At 38.6% G+C, this 6,445-nt stretch overlaps 1 pseudogene; it reads left to right on the top strand.

The window, feature by feature from the left end:
• Window positions 1-5,341: 5,341 nt before the first annotated feature.
• Window positions 5,342-6,029, top strand: LOC100014762 (galectin-related protein-like; annotated as a pseudogene).
• The last annotated feature ends 416 nt before the right edge of the window (window positions 6,030-6,445 follow it).

Raw genomic sequence — 6,445 nt, 5'->3', positions numbered from 1 at the left:
TTTCTAGTTCTTTGCCACAAAGACAATGTGGAAGAGACAAGAAGAGAGGAAAATCTCTTTTACAAAAAGAGGTGCTAGAAATACTTTTGTATAAGCAGGTCCTTTCCCCCTACGAGATATGGACCTTGGGGAAGAGAGTGCAGAGCAAAACTGAAGGTGAAATGCTACTTCAGCAGTCCCACAAAAGACTTGTTTTGCTGCTTAAAGTATCAACCTCCTAAAAGGCTATAATAGTAGTTATTGTTTCATTTTTAAGTGTTTGGTAATGAGCACTTGTGAATTTTGGGTATTATTTTTAACATGTATTTTGCATGAACAAATTAAATAGCTGTCATGCCCATTTCTACAGTATACAATAAGTATTTTGAGAAGACCCAAAACAGCCTTTAGTGAGTATTCCCAGGGCTACAAGGATGAGGAGATGAGAGTAAGAAAGGGGGATCAGGAAGAATAAAGAGTCAGCAAATATGAGCAATAAGAGCCTGACTCTTCTCTTCAGGGATCAGGCTCCCTCAAGACTGAACCATATCCTCCTGCATAAGTATAGGATTTGTGTTATTGCATCTGTATAACTTTTTATATTTCTATCAAGTAGCTGTTTTCACGAGGCTACATAATTTCATTTCCAACAATAGTTTGCCTTTATATAGCACTTAAAGATTTTCAGAACTCTTTAAATGCAAGATCTCATTTGGTCCTGATAACAAATCCATCAACAAATATTTATTAGATTGCTACCCTCTAAGGTAGGTATTATTACTATTATCTTCCTTATATGGATGAAGAAACTGAGGTTCAAAGTCAATAGACTTGTTCAGGGTGACACAGCTATTTAGTGGCAGAAGCAAGATTTAAACTTTCAAGCATACTATCTCATAATTCATTCTTTTAATTTTTTCCATTTATTTTTTAATAAATCCTTTACCTCCTCTTTTAGAGTTGGTACTAAGTATCCTTCCCATGACATAAGAGCAGTAAGGGCTAGACAAGGAGGGTTAAGTGACTTGCCCAGGCTCATGCCACTATAATTCATTCTTTAGACATATCTTTAAAGGTCCCAGTCAGCTCAAAATCTTAAAATTCTATCTCAATCTCCTTGGCTCCTAATTTTTAAAGCTATAACTCAAAGTCAAGTTATAACATTCAAGGATAAAGACAATAACAACTTAGGTAGGGAGTTCTAGAAATCTATTCCATCTTTCTTCTCTTTTGCTTTTAGAAAGCAGGAACTGTTTCACTTCTGCTTTTGTTTCTCCAATGCTTAGCACAACTCCTGGAACATAACAAATCTCTGTTGGTTGGGATCAGACTATTCCACCATTGGCATTTTACCAAAACAGTAACTGGAATAAAGTTACTGTAGTGCCTATTAGATAGGGAGGGAGAAAGCCAGCTATTAAAGGAGAAAGAACAATGACAACCTATGTCCTTCCCAAATCATCATTTTTACAGCTTACCTAGAGCAAAGAAGAGTGCTTGTTTGGATGGAGAGTCTTGCTAAGAATTGTTCTTGAAATGTAAATGTGATGGCTCATGATGTTTATAGAACATTTCCCATTTTTGTTTATAGATCAAAATAAAGCCTTTTCTTGAATAACATGAAAGGGTGGCTCTGGTCTTTTTTAAACTAAGTGAGGGAAGGGGAAGGCAAGAGGCAAAGCAAGGGATTTTCCCCCTTCCTTCCAATATTGGAGAAAACAGAAAGCCCAAGAAATGAGGGCTTTAGAAATGAGAAAACAGCATCCAGGGAGTTCCAATACTTTATTTGTAGTTGTGTCTAACATTTTCTTGTCCTTCTTCAATAACTGGAACAGTGAAATAAGGCTTTAAATAAGAAGGCATCCTAGCCAACATAGATGCTCTTTTTGTTTAGTAAGATGTATCCACTGTGAAGCAGTACAGGCAGAAAACAGCTTCACCAAATTGATAAAAATGACTTTGCCATTTTCCTCCTCCCCCCTAACACATACATTATACTCTTCAGCAGATAATCATGAGGCGTAATTTAAAATCTGGATGAAGATTAGGAAAAACAAATCCCCATGGGTCTGAGTTGATGTAAAGAAGTAGAGGAGAAGGCTATTCATTCTAGCAGAGAAATTTGGTGAAGACAGATAGATCAATCATCCCCTGTCCCTCTCCCCATGTATTTATTTCCCCATTGGAGAGCAGGCATTGTTTGTTAAGTAGGGACCTAATCTTGGAATTAGGAAGATCAGAGTATAAATCTCACTACTACTGTGACCCTGTTGGGGCCACTGTATGTCTCCAGTACCCCGCTCCTAGCCTCTGCACAAATTACTGTCTAGATGCCTCTAGGTAAGTTGCTAAACTTCTTAGGAATATTGTCCATATATTATTGCTAAGTTCTAGGGAGAGGTAATTTTTTGACTTAATTAAAGAGGTACAGAACCAAAATGTTTCTTAAATTGAGATAAGAAAAATAATAGTGATAATAATAAGTTATAATTCCTTAATATGTTATGGTTCCATGAGGTAAGGAGTATGCACATATGATTTTCCTCATTTTTACAGATGAGCAAACTGAGGCTCAGAGTGGTTGTGCCATTTCTAAGGTGTACCATCTAGTGAGTACAAACTCAGGTGTCCAGGTTCCAAATCCAGTATGAGAGATGAGAGGTGCGTTTTCTCCAAGAACAATTCATTCCAATAGCCATGAAGGCAGCTGAACTGCAGATTTCTTAGAGTTTGGTCCAAGACTGATGATACGGAGGTATTCCACTGCATCTTGGGCTATTGCCAGCCACCTTGACTTTTGTCTTGCCTCTGGACTTGGATGATTCTGGAAGAGAGAGTGAGCTTGATCAATTTGTGCAGCTCTGCCTCACTTAAATCCAATTCATGCATAAGTCAAGATATCAGCTTATGATGTCATTGGTCCTCTTCAAAATGAAGGACATACAACAACAATATGAGGAACTCTCAGATGAGGAAACTTTCTCTGCCGGTGCAAGTCAGCACCTTCTCTGCAATTTATAATCTTAGAGGACTGACTAAAGTCAGTGGGAGGCTAAATCAAATTTAAAAAAAAAAGGAGGGGGGAGGCTACCAGCATGATGGATAGATCTTTGATGCCAGTGCTTCCAAAACTTTTTGAATATGAAAACACTTAAAAAATGTAAAACAATTTCATATACTCCCCTGTCCCCTGCAATGCTTATATAATTGATTTCAATTTTTCCATTGTTTCTCCAAGAAAGATCTAACTAGTCTGTTGGAGGCTTCATTCTAGCATTTTCTGTATATTGTCATTACCAGGGTATCTCATTAATGTCCAACTGTTACTAACCTTCACCAAACCTTTTGCTCACTATCCATTTCCTGAATTTTCTTTTTCTTTTTTTTTGTACTTGTTAGTTCAATATTGGAAATAGAGGTCACAAAAATATGTTTCTAAGTCATCAGAGCTTAAAATTACACTAAGACTTGGAATTCCTATTATGTTACCCTGTACTTTCGTATCTGTCACCAGTAACTTTTGGGTCACTTTCATCTTTGATTCCTTCAAGAAAGCATGCTCTGAGATTCATAACTTGATTGCATAAACAATCACAATAACTTTGGTTTTAGGAAGGTGGGCATTTATTTTGGGAGATCCTAATATAATCAGTCTAGAGCTAAAAGGGACCTATTAGGCTGTGTAATGTAAAAAATGACCAACTCCCACATTTTACAGTGAGGAAACTGAAGTCTGGAGAGGCAAAGAAACTTGTCCAAGGTTTCTGAGGTAGCAAATTTCAGAAATGGGAGCATCTCAGGTCTTTAGAGGTACAACAAAATTTCCTAAATGAAACCCATTCTTCCAAAATCTTCCACTTAATGAATTCTGGTTTCCCAATTTTCAATGATTTCTTTTTGTAAATATACATACATGCATCCATATACATACAATTACATATACATATGTATATACTGTTATATATATATATGTACATATATCTGTGCTTATACACACATATGTTCTTCCTATCCAAAGAAAACCAAAATGATATCACAAGTGATTTCTTTTTATTCACACATAAATTGGATTTAAGTGAATCAGAATGGCACAAATTCATCACTCTCAATCTGTCTCCCAGAATCATTGAAGTCTAGTGGCAAATGGCTAGTGATGGCTCAGGATGCAATGGATGATCTTGGTATCTAATGTCTGCCCAAGCTCTAAGCACTCATAGTGCCCACTTCCACTGCTTTCATGGCAATGGACCAAATTGTTCTATCCACCCTTTCTACCAGGAGAAGTCTTCACATGCCTGGAGTAGACACTCTCCACCCAACCTGGTTTAGTCAACCTGATGAGATGGTTCACCACATCCACGTGTGTACACAAATACACACATATGTGTGGATCTTTTAGTGGAGGAAAAGTCTACTCATTTTACAGTAAATGACATCATAGTTTTTATTAATGAATGTGTGAAATGTCTGGGAGAGAGTAATTCCCTGGGGGAACAGTTTTTAAATGCCATAGACTAGCATCATTTTTGCTCTCAATTACAATTAGAGCTTTTTTTTTCTTATTCTTTTGCAAATATTTTTAAAGCATCTTCAGTATTAGAGCTAGACAAAAAGGAAGATAGACAATTTGGTTTTATGTCAATAAATATTTATTAAGCAACTACTTGTGTCAAGGATTGTGCTAGGCATTAGAGATTAAAGAAAGGGTTGTGGGTTGTTCTGTTGGTTGTTTTTATTCTAAACTTAGTAGAAATAAAATGAACATTTATTTGTATACACATAGAAGAATAGGATTACACATGAAGCTGACATCTATTATGTACATTTTGCTTATCTTCATAAGAATGTGATCAATACAAAACCCTACTTTCAGGTTTTACTACTCATAGGGGTGGGTCCTTGGTGGCCTTACTCAGGTCCCCAGACCTGGGGCTGCCCCTTGTTCAGTCCTGGGGTGCCCCTCCCTCCCTTTTGATTCTGGTCAGTGCCCACTTAAACTCCGGCTCTGTCAGTGTGGTGGATGAGTGAGGGTGGGTCAGCTTTTAGTTCCCTTATGTTGTGGAAATGCCGGCATCCCATCTACCTTCAGTGCTTTGCCTTAATGTGGGATCTCTCTGTTCTTATGAGGATGGTTGTTTTTGTTTTTGGGGGGGTCTTTTGAGGTCGTCTGTGTCTTTGGGTCTGAGGAGAGGAAGCCAGCCTCCTCTACTCTGCAGCCATGCTTACCCGGAAGTAACACCCTGCTTTTAAAGTGGTCCAACCATACTTTTTTTAGTTTTGGAAGAGATGATGACTCACTGTACTTTAAAGTTTGCAAAATGGTTTGTTTTTTTAAAACATTTTTTTAATGACCCAGGAGTACATGTGGGCACTGGGATGCCATTACTGCCCCCACAGGAGCCCCAGTAGTGAGGGTGGGAGCAGGGCTCCAAACCTGGGTCTCCTCCTCTCCCCTAGACCAGGGAAACCAGGAACTCCCCCTGCCCCAATTCCCCCTCCACCTGCCCTTACACCCTCCCCTACCCGGACTGTGCTACAAAATGGCAGGATCAGTGGCCAAGAGAGGGCATTTGAGAAACTAGAAGAAGGACATTTAAAAAACTCCTTGGTATCTCCTGTCCAAGTGGAAGTGTACTTTCCAAAACTGATAGTACCGTTCTGTGAGCATACTAAAGGTGGAATGAGGCCAGGCAAGAAGATCTCAGGGATGGGGATTGTAGACCTCAACTCTGAGAGTTTCAAGATCAGTTGGACAGGTGGGCACTCAGAAGACTCTCTTGCAGGCATGGTCATTGAACTGAAAGCTGTATTACAGGTAAGCAACTGATCAGAATTCTTGTATATCTGGAGAGATGAAGAACAATCAACAATTCCTTATTTTCCTTTCGCCCCAGGTCAGCCACTTAGGATGGAAATTCTTTGTGAACACCCACGATTTAGAGTATTTGTCAATGGACACCAGCTTTTTGATTTTTACCATCAAATTGAAACAGTCTGCAGTTGACACAATAAAGATCAATGGAGACCTCCAGATCACTAAACTTGGCTGATAGTGGTGCCCAGACCATCTACCCCTAATCAAAACAGAAGCAGATGCCCCCCTAGTTTGTCTGGAAGATCAATCCCACAGGATATAGATACTTAACAAAACAATGAACAAACAATTGAGCTTCCCAGTCTCTGTGTGCAGTTTAAATCCCAAAGGAGGACTTGAATCATGGTTTACTCTCACAAAGAAAGCTTTTGGGTAACAGACAATGAGCCATTGGTCCTGGAGCAAAGTAATACATTTACTGGGTTTTGTTCCTATGAAACTAGAGTGGGTTTGAAGCTTAATTGGCAGCAGTGTATTTATCTTTCTTCCACAGAAGGAGGTCTGCAAAACAAAAAGTGCTAAAAAAGAATATAATAATTTTAAATGTGGTATGCAGAAAAAATTTTCCATTTGTGCAACTGTTTTTTCTGT

Source organism: Monodelphis domestica, chromosome 5 (genome assembly GCF_027887165.1).
Source record: "Monodelphis domestica isolate mMonDom1 chromosome 5, mMonDom1.pri, whole genome shotgun sequence".
Lineage (NCBI taxonomy): Eukaryota > Metazoa > Chordata > Mammalia > Didelphimorphia > Didelphidae > Monodelphis > Monodelphis domestica.
Note: the sequence above shows the minus strand (reverse complement) of the source record. Positions and strands in the feature narration are given on the sequence as shown.